At 35.3% G+C, this 15,826-nt stretch overlaps 1 long non-coding RNA gene across 5 annotated transcripts in view; it reads right to left on the reverse strand.

Annotated features, from left to right (window-relative positions):
* The window catches only part of LOC110476583 (uncharacterized), a 135,245-nt gene extending 122,761 nt beyond the window's left edge, over window positions 1–12,484 (reverse strand). For 2 of the 5 annotated variants that reach the window (XR_014949644.1, XR_014949643.1), the window contains exon 1: window positions 1,056–11,782. This is a non-coding gene — a long non-coding RNA (uncharacterized LOC110476583). The other 3 variants (XR_014949655.1, XR_014949653.1, XR_014949645.1) reach the window with 3 other exon arrangements.
* Window positions 12,485–15,826: the final 3,342 nt, after the last annotated feature.

Here is a 15,826-nt window from a genome sequence, read left to right on the forward strand (position 1 = left end):
ATCAAGATTTGTTGTAATTAAAGAGATGGAATAAAGAAAACAAAACAAAACAAAAATTAAAAAAAACCCCACACCCAACAACAACCACCTTAAATTAAAAAAAAAAAAAAGGGAAAAAAAGCTGCAAGTAACAAGTCAAAGTGTGCAAAAAGTATGCAAAGTACACATCTATTTCTTATTCAGCACAGTACCATGCATGTGTGAAACACGAAATGATCCTTTTAAAGCAGGGATTTAATTTTCAAGTTCCTTCAGAACACTGAGTTGGTCTAACGTCTACAAGGATATCCCCCCAGTAAAATCATTGTCAAGTTTGTTGCCTCTTTTCACACTCTAACCTCCTTGGGTTTACAGTACTGAAACATTAGGAAATGCCTAATTAAAGCACACCAAATCCATGGAGATCTACGCTTTGGCTTCATTATGTAGAGATTCTCACTGAATATGCAAACACTATTAAAATTGGGACTTTTGTTTCTGTTTATTAGAAATAACATTTAATATGCAGTAAAACATCTCAGAACTCTATATTCCTGATGTAAGGGATGTGGATCTTAAGCATGTTTTTTTTGCAGCCCACGTAGCCACATTTGCAGGAATATAATGGCCTTATGGCACAACAGAGAGATGTAAGATCATATAGGGAATCAGTCTGAACCTCTTAGATATTAAAAAATAAAGTTTAGTTGTAATTCAAAGTTCTCCTTTTGTGATGTCTGGATTCCCATACTGTGGTGTTCCTATGACAAAAACAGAAACAGTGCATGTTGTAAATTAATTTTGCTCAAGTTTGAGAATGGACAGAATGGGGTGAAAGGGATTATCTTTCTTTAAAAACACTTCTCAGTTCATGAGAAATAAATAACAGTGTCTTGATGAGCCCTTGGATTCTCATTAATCTGAAGTTTACATCCTTTTCACTCTTAACTCCCAGAAGACCTCAAGAGATACACTAATTATGATTGAATTATCTATTCTGAATAGATATCTGAATATCTATTATTATTAGACAACTATTTTTATTTAAATGAAATAAATCAAAGAATACAGCTTACCTACACTGTTGCATCTTCATGGATGGAAAAGGGTCTTTGTTCTGATCAGGTAAATAGCCTCTCAGTACTATATAGAAACTGTATTATATGGAAACCATTGAAATATTTTTATTTTCATTGATACACTGTGGTGAGGATTTCCCTTGTTCTGTCTTCTTGGCACTTCTCCAGATTTTTCTATTACCCTTTTGAACCTCCAGGCCTGCAGAAGGGACTGCCAGGAATCTGTGTGAACATGGAACAGCATGAATTGTTTCAGCAGCTTCCTCCTTCTTCTCCCACCCCCACAAGGATTGAAACTAAAATAAAGCAACTCAATGGGATTTATCTCCAGCAGACTTTGGGCTCTGTTCCTTCCTAGTTTCATATCAAATCTACAGGTCCTGCAGGGAAGAAGGTAAACAGAGAGGTAAAACAAGCAGAGGCAGTGGCTGTGGCAGTCTGACAGTGCAAATACACGAGGCAGGCCTGTGAAGCAGCAAAGGCAGCATTTTCCAACTTGTTACCCCAGCAATCAAGTAATAACACACTGCAGCTCAGCCTGTGACTGACAGCTGAGGAAACAAACTCCCAGCTACACGAGACACTGCTAAGGAGCTTTGCCACTCCACCACACTGGGGGACTTCACCCTCTGCCTCTGAGTGCCATTTCACATGAAGAAGAGATTTTGCTTTTGAAAGATTTTGCCATTATTAATTTATTATTATTATATTATTATTAATAATAATAATAATTAATAATAATTTATGAAGGAACAGGACTATCACAGCAAATTTTGACATGCCTTGAACTGGAAGGCATTAACTAGACAGCTTCTACAAAGGGAAACACTATTTTCACATAGAAGCAGCAGGTATTTCAAATAATCTATTCTCTCTATGTGTTTTTAGAACATGACCCTGAGATGAGCTTGGAGCATGGTACAAATAATGCCAGGGTTGTGGGTTTGATCCTTGTATGGACCATTCACTTAAGGGCTGGACTCAATGATCCTTCTGGGTCCCTTCCAGCTCAGACAATTCTGTGATTCTCTTTACATCAGTGCAAGAGAAGCAGAGCAAGTTTAAATTCCAAGTTGAATTGTGTCATCTGTGTCTAAAATAATTTTAAAAGCATTGAAACAACAGCAAGGAAAACTTCTGTTTCGAAACTGAAACGACACAATATTTTTTTTCAGGTGTAACAGTGGGAAAATGCTTGAGAACAGTTCTGCTGCCTCATCCTTACCTGAGTTATGCTTTGGTTTACTCTATAACCAGTCCTGGAGAATGTCACAGACTTCTGAGTCTCTGAGTTTGCCTGGTTACCTACATCCTTTTTCTTCCCTATTAGTGTCAGCTTCACCTGATACTGGAACCCACTGGACACCTCAGTTCTCTCTAAGAGGGTTCAACAGAGAAGATAAAAGATAGTTAAGAATTTCTTTGGTTTCCTCTCTGAGCAGAGATATTTACAGAGATACATACAGAGTGTGCAGACACGAGGCCAGTGGTAGCTTAGGGGACAGGTAGGACTTTGTAGAACAGCTCTGCTACCCTGGGGTTATCTCTCTTCATTTTCAGAAAGGGATTTGGATTTGTTTTTTTGTGAGTTTTGTTTTTTTGGGTTTTTTGTTTGTTTGTTTGTTTTTGGGGGCTTTTTTTAAGCTGAATTAAGTTTATGAGGGGGAGAAAGGTTATAGGGGAAGAACAGGAAAGTGAAATCAAACTTCTAGTCAGCTAGAGGAAATGACAGTTTTTTCGTTGTCTGGCTACTCATAGTGATATTTGAATGCAAGAGAAGGAATGGATTCTTGAAAGAATAAATATTTGCTTCTCTAGTAAGTCTCAATGTCAGCAACAAAACTGAGAGGCATGTCTTGGCACTGAACCAATCATCTGAAATCTCTATAACTTCCTTATAATGCTGAGAAAACAGATTTCACTACTAATGATCTTTCAGGATCCTCATCATTGGTCCTGCAGCAAGACAATAATATAATCCAGGTAGTTGTTTCAGAGAAATCTGGACTCTGCTTCTTGTGAGATAAATAACTGAGCCAGTGCACTCACATGCCTTTCTGATACTCAGGTAACATATTTCATAACCAATAAACTCACCAAACTTAATCTTTGCTACCATCTCAGCACGTTGATCATGAACAGTTGCTGATCTGAGCAGAGCTTCTGTACTGATATAAACCAATCTGCTGAACCAGATTGTACAAAATTGATTGCATCCTCTCTTCCAGGAAATCAGAGGAATTAATCAGAGGTATGCCTCATGATACCTTTTTTTTTAATATCAATCAGTAATGTTAAATTAAATTTCACATATTTTGGAGCCTGGACAGTCTTTATTTTCTAAAAAACAGAACAAGTTTCTCACCTTTTCTTTTTCCTTGGCTTACTGTTAAGTCCTTCTATCTCTCCAGCTATTCTCATCCTTCAGTTAGCAGAGAATTAAGAACAAGAACCTAGCTGACTGTGGCAGCAGCCTTTAAGCAGTTGAAGGAGAAACATACCTACTTGATGATGAAGAGCTGCTAAAATTATAATTTTGGCCCACTTTTCCTGTTTCTGCCATCTGCTGGAAGACAGAATGTATCTACCAGCCCTCCTTTCTTGCCTCTCTCCAGAGCAGAATATGCATGTAAGAGGCTACTGGGCAAAAAGAAGGTATCTGGTACAGAGATTTGTCTACCAATAACAGCAGCTTTAACTGGGATGAGATAGATGCAGACTGCAATGTTGGAATGAGAGGCCAGAATTCCAACTCCAATATATACCCTTAACAGTTACAGACTTGTCAGTACTCATAGAAAAAGAGGAAAGAATTTGATCTCAGCTTGACCAATGATAGATGTGGATAAATGCTTCAAATAATTATTTCTGCAGATGAAAAATAACATGCTCAACATTTTCAACTAGTGGAAATTACAGTTGGGCAACTACGGGTAACTGATTCCTTTACTCATCTTGAGGCTCAGGAGAGGAATTTTTTTTCATAAAATAATGTATTGAGTACTTCAGAGTGGTTCAAAAGAAAAAATTAAAAAAGGTTGTTTAACTGCCTTCAAGAAAGGAACAATGTTTTCATCCAGAAATGATATGAAGGCTCTCACTGTGTAAGATTTAGGAACTAAATCAAAATTCTAAGAAATTGAGGGAAATCACATGACTAAGCTGATTTGCAGAGGAGGTACTTGAGGGTATATAAAAAGACATGGATCAAGTTTACCAATATCTTTCCCTTATTAATCCAGTTCTTTTGAACAGGTTCTTGAAGAGAATGGTCTAACTCATGGGTGGAAATTCACAGACTTTGCAAAATTAGACCCAACAAATGCACATATATTTGCAATACTATTTTATGAGTAAAATAGATCTGAAAACCCAAAACCAATCTGGAAATATCTAAAATTAATCAGGACCTTCAGAAATTGTTATTTTAATACTTGTAAAGTAACAGATTCCCCAGCAGTTGCCTGGTAACTCTACCTTAATAAAATCTAGGGACTGTTAGGTCATAGTCAGCTTTACAAGTTGTAATGAATCTAATAAGAAAGTACAGCCATACATTATTATGGACAATGTATTCACTATGAAATTCTGCATGGCAGTACATGTTTGTGCAAAAATGTGCCATATTCTTTACTATGTATATGTTTGATTTAAAGTGATTCAATTATTTCAAATATATTACATGTGTGTCCACTAGGGAATGATTTATCTTATATTTCTTAACTTCAGAAGATATTTATGAATTTGCCCTCCAACTCTGGTTGCCATGAATGCACCTTCAAATTCTTATTACTATTAATGCTCAGAGTTTTAATAGCTCATAATTGCTATTCCATAATTGCTATTCCCAACAGAAAAAAATTGACCTTTAAAGAGTTAAAAACTGAAGGTATTGAGTGGAGGGTGTGACAAGGGGGTGACAGAGTAAAGAAAATTTCACATCTACCATGAAATTACTACTGAATTTACAGTTTAAAAATGTTCTACCTTATACTGGGAGAAATGATTTTGTACTTGAGATATATTCTAGAGTTTTATCAAAGGTGAAGAGCAAGTGCTAGTGAAATACATGAAGCTGCAGTAGCAGTGATTGAGAAAATAATTTTCATTATAGAACTTATACACTAGAGAAAACATGAAAAGGTGCATAAAAATAGTTCATTGATTTATTTCCTTTTTAGATATGGATGCAAGGGAAATATAAATATCACTATTATAATACACTCTGCAAAACTTTATCAGTCTAATACAGTCCTGTCTAGTTTACAAACACCAAGGTAGGCAAGAAATGGCTCCATCTAATTTTATTTTTAAATATAGATGTAAAGGAGTATTAAAATGAACATTTGAACTTCATATTTATGTTGATTTCTGATGAAGGAATAGCATCTCAAACCTTAAACTTCCCTTCTTTATGTACAGAAAGAGGAATATCTGTACAACTTACAAAGAAAAACATGAATTGGTCTAAAATTTATATTCAGTAGGATGAAGTTTATAATGGTGCAGGCACTTACTTGAAAAAATAACCTGGCAAGCAAGTTCCATTGTACATCTCCAAGAACTTACACTTCTGTCTCCATGGACTGGTGCAGGCAGTTGTGCATTTATTTTTTTGCTACTGCCCAAGCAAGCTGGATATGAGCTACATGCTGCACATTTATACTGCAAAGCTCAGCCTCTTCTCCAGTGACTCCCAGTGTATCAGATGAGGTATTACTCACCTTGGTGTATGGAAAAATATGCATTTATGTGTATGAAGCAAGTTTGTAGGTGTTATCTCCATAACACCATTTTCTTAATATGCTGGGAGAAGAGAGGTACAATATTTTAGATTCCCAGTTGAGCCTCACACTGGTCCTCACAGAAATACAAACACTTCATCTGAGTCCATTATCTGGCAGGCATGACACCAGTGAAAAACCTTATGAGGTGAGGGACTGGACAAAGAGAGGTAATTCACAGACGCCATGGGGAGAGCAGGGCAGTCTGACAGTGAGGGGAAAGCATTTTTCCACAGCTTTTAACTATGTGTCTAATGTGATTCGAGTTTAGATTTACTGTTTTCTGTTGTTCTCAAAAACCTGCTACCCAAAATTCATGCTCAAGAGTCGAGCTGTTTGTTACCCTGGCATTGTTCACTCTGCTTGTGCTACAGAAAATGGAAGACACCAGAGAGGGTCAGATCCAGCCCATAACTTACACTGATAACAATCATCCCTTGAGCAGGAAAAAAAGGATCAGAAAGAACAAATAGAAAATCCTCACTTGAGAACCTGCTTCATTTTTTGAGAGGCTCATTGTCTTTTCATCAAAAAGGCATCAGCATTGCAATCTGCTGTTTACGCACCAAAAGAAATATTAGCAGATGAAAGGTGTTTGCATATATATATATATATATATATAAACATTCATGCTATGAAGCCACTTGAAAAAATCTGTGCAATAATAGAAAGAAACAGCTTTTTAGCCTAGCAGATTCTTAGAAATAGGACAGGAGGTAATGTTATAAAACAGATGTAAATTGGAATATTTTACTGAGGTGTTTTTGTTTGTTTAGACATCTACTAACCTTTCTCATTAAAAAAAAGAGGCAATTTACATATAAATATTTTGAGAGAACCTGAAAGCAGTGATTAACTTCTCCTATGCTAACATAATTGTAGGCATAGGAAGAATGACACATTGTAAGAATATTAAGCAAAAAATTGACATATTTTACTAAAAGTATTTTAAAATTTTAAGTTTGTAAATATTTTATTAATCTATAGTTGTTCACTAGCTATTAAATAATAAAAAATAATTGTGTTTTCTTCCTTTCAATAGTCAAAATCATTTCATCAGTAGCAAATATTCAGTACATTATGATAACTATTTTGAAATTGCATTCCCTTCCCAGAGTATTTTTTAAATCACTAGCTATTGAAAACAAAAATAACAATTAATATGCAAATAAATAATAAAGGTACAGTAAAACACTATTATTTTATTGTTATTCACATTTAAATGATGCATTACTAACAGATTGTTATCTTCAGAAAATAGTATCATGGCTGGTTAATGAAAAACAGCATTAATTATAATAAATTTGGAGCACTAATAGATTAAAACTGAATATTAAAATAGAGTGAGAAAATACTTGAGACTGACAAGATTTAACCTGACCTGTGATGCAAGAATCTGGACTTTTAGAGTCCACAGATGAACATATTCACTTAACTTCAAATAATACAATTCCTGCCCTGGATACAGAGCACCTTTGTACACACTAAGTATCATTAGGACACTCTAGTCTACGCTAAAAAAAAATTTAAATTACTGTCATGGACCAAATTTGGAGAAGACGTTCTAAAGACAATACATCTAATTGAAAGCTACATCCTATACTTGGGAAATCCTAGTCCAGTCTCATCTGGTTCAAGCTGGGAGTGCTGAAAACCAAACTTGGGACAATTTGGTTCCCTCACCATCAATGGGCAGAGAAGGAGACTCACTTTCACCACTCCACACTTGTCTAAAATTCTCAGCCTGATTTCAGCACATAGAAACACTGAGACAAAGGTTTTCATGCACCTTATGGTTACCCACAGCCATTCATTTTGGGAAATAGAAAACTTACTATATCCCCAGCAGGGAGAAAATGCAGGTCCTTAGTCTTTCCTGACATAAAGAGAATGCAAGGGTGAAACAAGAAACAGTTGTGGACAGCAAGCCCACTCAAAAAATCCCTAGCAAGAGAGAAATATGAACCACACTTAGAGGGATTAATCACCTCTTTGCTGAAAAGGGCTGGGTATCATTCCTCCCTTAGCTAGCAGCACTTATGACCAGCAGGACTCCATCAGTCTCTTTGGTATAGATTGGGCAGTCACATAAACACAGAAAGTAAGGAACAGTATCAGGCCCAGAGGGGTGATATCACTCCTATTGAAACTGCCCCAATTCAGTGGAAGGAGGAAACACTCTGGAAGTGCACAAAAGAAATAACAGAGAATTTAATTTAAAATCGGTTTCCCAAATTTTTAAAGAGAGCAGTAAAAGAAAACAACCTCTGAATTACAACCTCAAGTTTTGCAGTTTTGATCAATTTTCTCAGGACTTTGATTATTTAATTACACTTTGTTGCATTCAGCCATGGAGAGGATATCTATTATTTCTTAGCATATTATGATGTGAGTTTTTTTCCTGAACAATGCACGAATAAAAAATATTGTTGCAAAATCCCTCTGGAAATTTAACTGATAGTCTGCCAAAACTCACTTCACCCAAATTAAAAAAACATTGTTCTTGGCTCTTCCCAAATTCACTCACAGTATAATTATTGATTCAATATTCAAAAGTATATTAAACTTCTACCTATGTTATACATGTGCTTTTAAACATTGCATTAGTACCATCTTCTTGTCTGTTTACCTGCATAGCCCTTGAGATCAGTCACGTAAAAAGTGATCACAGGCCAGCCAAAGACACACTTTTTAGCCTGCAAATCTGCAGGAATGGTGGCTTGCATGTACACAAGTGAAAAATGTTCACTTCTTTGCACAAGTGACCTCAAAAGGTTAAGGGGAGATACTCAAGTGGTACATCAAAGCCACCCCTTCTTGAATCTTTAAAGCCATATTAGTTTCCTACTAAAAATCTTTTGGGACTGTCAAAATGACTCTGAGATCTTGTTTTGTGCATGAGCAATATTTTTTGCTAATAAAAACATTAACAATTATTTCTGTTTTCTTACACTCTCACACAGGAATATTAAGTTCTTCAATATCCTGAATTTTGTGTATTAAAAAATTCACAGCTCAATGCAAGGTCACTTGAGCCTAATCAACCCTAACCAAGAATGAAGATTTGTTCTTTCTTTGGGTTTTGATAAGCCGGAGGTAATTAATCACTGCAACTCAAGCACATGACTATTTTATAGGTACGTTAAGGGTAAAACCAAAAGAATGAAGTATATTTTATTTGAGGGTCTTTGTGGCTTCTCTTTTTCCTTGCCAAGAATTAATCTAGCTGCTCAATCTGGTTTTCAAGTCTGTCAATATTACTACTAATCTTAATGCAATAAACCCCTTGTTTGTTTGTTTTCTAGGAAAATACATAAATGCATTTATCTTGCTTTCCATCAGTATCACAGAGGAGGATACCTGACCACAGAGGGACTTCCCACACTCAGTAAACTTTGTTTACATAATTTTGAACTGCTGTTCTCACTCTCACCCCTTCACAACCCTGCAGGTTATTTTGGGTCACCCCTCTTAACAGCTCTGCTCAACAGAGCTGTGCCAGTCCAGCCTCAGAGTGGTTTAAACCAAATGTATGTGTGCCTGACTCCAGCCTGGCTGACTGGATCTGACAAGGGAATAAAAGCAATGTATTGGAAGGCACAGTAGAATCACAGATAATTTCCTAGGCACAAGAAAAAACAGAAATCTATTAGTATGGCACACTTGGGGAGGGAGATCAAGAAAATCCAAACCACAAACCCGAGATCATATAAACAAAAGGATTAAGACTTGCCATAATAAAAGCTTCATACTACATGAAATACGAGTTTTTAATTAAAAACTCTTTTGCTAGTTCACCACAGTAAAGTGGGAAGAGAAAGAAAAAGGTGTTTTTTGAGACAGAAGAAACACCCTTCAGATGGCCAGAGCCCACAACCTCAAATAACTGTGGAAAGGAGGGGCACCACTGCTGGCACCATTGTGGGGTGACACCTTTAACCTTCCCCTGTCAAACCTTGGATAGGCTCCTATAAACAAAACTACTGCAGAAAGCAGTCAGACTGACTGCTACAGTTTCATTTAAACACCTCAAGAAGTTGTCCTCTGACCACTCCAGGGCCAACTCTTTAGCTGAAATTAAATAATTGAATGAAGGAACGAATGGCAAAGTCAATACATGAACATCCATCATATGGGGTGTGGGGATACAGTAAAATAGCTTAAACGACTTTCCAGAAAAGCTTAAAACCACCAATTCTTTCATGGACTGAAGTGGACTAAGAGTAATCAGTTAAAGCAACCAAATCCAAATGTAGCAACAAAATCCAAGAAGTCTTGAAGTCTTAAACCTCTTAAAAGCAATCACAAACCAGAGTTTTTGTGATTATGTCTGCAATGCTGCCCTGCAAATGTCTTGAGTCTTCAAAACTTTGTTTTCTACAGGATCCTCTACTCAAACTGGAGTCTAATGCATTAATAACAAAGTTACGCTTTTGCTTGAATCTTCATGCTTTTAACAAATAAATACTCTTAACCTCCCTGTTGGGTAGATAGGCAAAAACCTTTCTTGTCTGTAAAACTGAAGTAAATGCCTTCCTTAAAGACATACAGTTAGGACTGGGCAAAATAGGGTTAAAATTTAGTCAAGAATGTCTCTCATTTCTGCTCCAACAACTAGATTACATAACAGAGATTGTGCTATTAACATGAAATATAAACACAAGACCAAAAAAAAAAAGACAGATAAGCATTTCCTCATTAATACTCTCAGTAGTACAAGAGATAAAACACCTCCAAAAGTATGTATTCCTTGCAATTTACGGAAAATTATTTTGAGGTAAACCCCCAAGATTTCTAATAAAATCAGACATAATTTTAAATTATTCAAAAGCACACAGTAGAAGTGTACAAAAAATGCATCCAGGTAATGAAACTAATTAAGAATGGTTTTGTTCATTATATGTTTACTGTGATTCTTAATGAGAACATTCAATATTCTTCGCTCTTATAAATCATCATAATGTGACACGTAATAATTTTCAAATATGTTCATTTTGACCATATTTAAAAATACATTTTCTAAATAATATATTTTAGCAAGTAAATATTGCTTACTAAAATACACACAATCCCTCCCTAGTTACTATGACTAAAGAGTGGGAGACAATATCTTGTACCATTTGATATGCTTCATGACTATTCTTTTAAAGCCATTTGATTTTTGATCATCCCTAAATATTTTCAAATGCTGTTCAAATTTCTTGAAAATTTTAATAAAATTCCTTATCCAAGTTGGGTTTGCAAGATGATCTTTAAGTCTTGAAATAGTGATGACAGGACAGAATTTATCATTCATATCTCAGCCTGTCAAATCTTGATAGAAGATTCAGACAAGACATACTCCAGCTTTTGTGAATAAAAAACTGTTAACACTCATTGACACAGATATACATTGTCATATAATCCTTAAAGACATTAAAAGTCAATTTTAAAAAACTCAATGTACCTTTTTCATATAATACCATGCTACAAGATTTCATGCTAGCAGAAAGGCATGACAATTTATACCTGTGGTCTTTCTAAGTAAAGAACACCTGTACTAGCCAAGACATGGCAAGTTTTACAGATACAATTTCAGGACAAGAGCCCATTTTTGGATAGAGACCGCAAAGTTAACCAGATTTTAACCAGCCTTTAACCAGAGTATTTAAATATAATAAGAAATCTCATTTAATTAAAGATATATGAGCTGAGATTTGGCCTACCAAAGAACTTTTCTAAGTTATACCTTGATAGGTAGAGTGGACATTAAGACCTAATAAGATACTCAAATTTCTACCAAGTATTTTCTGCAGAGAAATGACAAAATCATTTACTATGAGTATTCATGAACAAAGTCCCTGGACATGCACAGTAACCAAGATGCTTCTAAGGACATGCAAGAGGTACCTCAAACATGCTGTGCAGGCCCTTTGTGAATGTGAACACATTGGAATCCTGATTATAGACTTACTGTTTTTATTTCTGACCCTGGGATTCCCAGTAGCTCATTCAACGCCACTTTTCCATCCGGACTGCCAAACTAGTGGTCAAGGTGGGCTTCTTCTGCTTAGAGAGAAACTTTTTGGGAAGATAAAAGGAGAGCATGTGTGGGGAAACCCAAGCATATGGCAGCACTAATAACTATTTATGGTTATAAACATTTGTACTGCTCATCTCATGGCTATCACTTCCACAAAAGCATGCATCTAAGTATGGATAGTACTGGATTCCTGAACAGTGCAACACTGAGCTTAAATAACTTAAATAGCTACTGAAGATACTGCACTTGTTAAGTAGGCAGTCTAGCAGCATGCTCACTCTTTTGCCTAAGTGGTTGAGCAGCAATTTCCAGAAATTAAATCAACTTTGTTTATAATTGCTTTATATTGGGGGTTTCTTCAAATAACTTTTAAATATTTAATAAGACTATCTTTTCCTACATAATTTCCTAAATGTCAGTTAATTCTCTACAAATTTCTTTAAAATATTGTTCTCATGCCTTTATTAAGAATATTGCTGTATTCTCAATTTTCCACTTTATTTTTTAGGATTATTTTGGCACATATAATTGTCATAAAATGCAATAACACCTAGTATAAAACCTTAGAAAAAGTCTGTTTGTTTTTTTTTTTTTTAATTTATCTGAGAGAAGTCACAAATGGTTTTGCAATGGACTCATTTAGTCTTGTGCTACATGCTACATTGATTCTTTAGAAAAGCTGAAAAAGGGAGAGAGGATCCACAAAAATATTCAAAACCCGTGGCAGTTTTCAAATGGATCAAATTCTGACTATAGAATTGATACAGCTGAAAAATAATTTGTTCATGTATAAACACACAAAGAGGAGGTGCAATGAAACAGAAAACATTTGTCCAAAGGTACCTACAGAAAGAACACAAGGCAATGGACATGTTAAAATGCCCACCTTCAGATGGAAAGGGAAAGTTTCATAAGCAAAAACTTAAATCTCACTCTTAAACCCATTAATGTTTTGCTGAAGGATGAGGTGAGTTTGAACCCTCCTCAAGAAATATGGGACTTCAGTATGGGGTGAATCTTTCACTGGAGTCCCAGCTATGAAGAATAACACAAAAGGATGGAGTATTTCAGTGTACTATGCTGAGTGGAAGGGGCTCTGCTTAAGTGAAAAACCCATCTGGAAAATGCATTTCTCTAAATATATTGCTGCCAGATTAAATTCTCAGATACTGTGTGCAGTTGAACACATGTGCCAAGGACCTAGATGGGTCTAGCTATGAAAGAGGGCACGTACTCTTGAGCCCTACAGGAATAAATATTCTGATGGCACTCTGAAATATTTCTGAGGAAAACAGTAGTAAGAAGTCCTAAAGTAAATTTTCTAGGAACTCTATTGACACATTCTTAGAACATTCTTTGTTCTTTGAAGGAAAAGAAAAAAAAAACACTGTTGATGAATAAAAGTCCTCTGATTTTCTATGGTATTCCACCTTGACAAACATGTATATATTGCAGAATAAAATATCTAATTTTGCTGCTTTTGAATTTCTTCAATGTGGGAAAATGCCATATGACAGTATAAACCAGCAAATATCAGAAAGTGTTTTGTGGGTGGTGATTTGGTCCTCTGGAATTTTATTTGGTTTTGTAGAGTTTGTCATTTTCTGAGTCCTAATGCAGAAGGTTCTCTAAAAAGGTTTGTAAGAAGTACTTGCTTCTTCAAGCACTTACTGTGAAGTCACCTAATATTTGAGAAAGAATTGCTTGTAATATAATGCAGCAAATAAAAAGCAACCAAGATGTAAAGGAGATTAGAGGAGCAGATTAATTTCACGATCTCATACAATCAGTTTCCAGGAGATAAGTTAAAAACTCTTCTAAATTATTTGGATTGGCTGATAAACAGAACACATGAAAACAGAGAATTCATAGAATTCATTACATTGCGATATATAATGGCTTGTAAATACAAGAGTATCCTCTTCATAAATCTGCAATAGCATACATAGCACTTCTGCATGCAATGTTAGCAAAGAAATGAAATTCCACCCTTTCTAATTAAAGGGTATTTTAGAAAGGATTATATGAAAGTAGAAATGAAAAGACAAATAGCACCACAGACAAAATTTAGGAAATTAATCAGTGATCTCATTTTATTCTCTTTTCCCCATTGTTTTGATTAATTAAAAGCTATTTTCTATTAAAACAAACAAAATGTGTGCACACACACAAAGCCCAAACAAAACAAAGTCCAACAAACACTGTGGAGGTGAGAAGGAAAAAGAGTTTTAACAGTTGTCCTGTTCATTAAAAAGAAAAAATTATTAAGTAAAATTTGAAAGCTCATACTGAAAATATATATGAACAGATGATGACTCTTGAAGAAGGAAAAAGAAATCTCCTTCCTTCCATTTCTGTTCCTCAAAAATGCAAAAATTCAATTAACCTCAAACACTTAAAAATGGCACTGGATTTACAGAAAGGATCTGTTTTATTTGTCAGCATTCTATATGAAAAGGCTTTTTTCAACAGTATTTTGTTGTACTTTCCTGTGAAGTGCTGAGGTTAGAAATTTCCTTGAAATAATCTCTACATCCTAACACTTAACCAGTGAAAATTCTCTTCTGATTAAACAGTTATTCTTTAAAGCAGAAATGACACCTCCCAAGTAAGGAAGCCTTAGAAGGTCACAGATTCTGTCTCCATAGGAAGCCAAGCTGTTTAGCAGAAAGTATGACCTACTGTGGAAACCAATGACCTAGTAAAAAAAAAATAAACAGTGCTCTGCTGCAAAGTGGTGGAGCCAGCTGAGAAATAGAGACCTCAGTAATGAACTGCCTTCTTCCTACAGAGTTCAAATCATGTTAAGTTATGCTATTAAAATAAATCACATTTTAAGAGTCTTTACCTGAAACACTAACTTAAATTATTAAACCACAAAAATATATATTTTCTTTTTTAATATATATGAACATGATTGCTTTTTCTTTGCAGCAGACTGAAGTCCAAACTCTCAGCTCAACACCCACCTGAGAAAATATTTATAATATGTATTTAATATGTATTTAAGCCACAGTAAATTAAAAATTATTTTAATGGTTTTCCAAATAAATTAAAGACTGAGAGAATTATCTACTGATTTCAATGGACTTTGAATTGTGACCTCAACTTGAGAACTCAATTTCTTATTAATAATTAATCTTATATTAATATTAATCAAATAGCAATTAGCTAAAAAAGCTGGAAATAAAATGTCAAAGCATTAATTGTAGATTACTTCTTTGGATGCAAGACAAAAGTTTAATTGTACAATATAATACATGAATTTAATTCTCAGAGCAAATTGTGACAGCACCCTCCCTATCAGTAGGGCTATGACCATCTGTACTACCAACAGCCCTTTTAATTAGGCAAATCACACAAAATCTCCTTTAAATTTGAGAGACAATGGACAATGCTTCATGGCATTATTTTAAAGATAAACTGCAAAAGAAACCAGCAACTATGGGAAATAAAAGTTAAGGGCCATTGACTACATTTCAGCAGTGCTGTGTTAAGTTGATCTGGCTGTGAGTTTAAAAAGAGGGTTAAAACTAACACAGCAACAAGGTGCAGTAGAGATCAGTCATTTAGAAATTGGGGTGTTTGCATAGTTATATTCACATGTAATTACTGAGAAAGGCAGAAGTGCCAGTCACACAGCAGGTGCCACACCATGGGGTGCTGCAGGGAGCAGTGCTGAGGTGCTGTGAGAGTCAGATAGGAAGGATTAAAAGAAAGGCCTTGGAATGGCATCCAGCCCATAGAGCCAAATACAATCTAATCAAATTATCTTCAAAAGAATTAATCTTCTGTGATAGGCTGAGTTTAGGGCTCCTGGAAAAAATATGGCTCCAGTGGGGAAGGTGAGGTGTTTCCCAGGAAAAGTTGCCAACACATTTTTTTATTCAGTAACTGACCCTTCCTCTGCTGCTAGACTGACAATAAAACTAAAGAGAACAGCACTTGCAAAGTCACATATT

The sequence above is a fragment of the Lonchura striata genome, chromosome 1, assembly GCF_050655825.1.
Source record: "Lonchura striata isolate lonStrDom1 chromosome 1, ASM5065582v1, whole genome shotgun sequence".
NCBI classification, from domain to species: domain Eukaryota; kingdom Metazoa; phylum Chordata; class Aves; order Passeriformes; family Estrildidae; genus Lonchura; species Lonchura striata.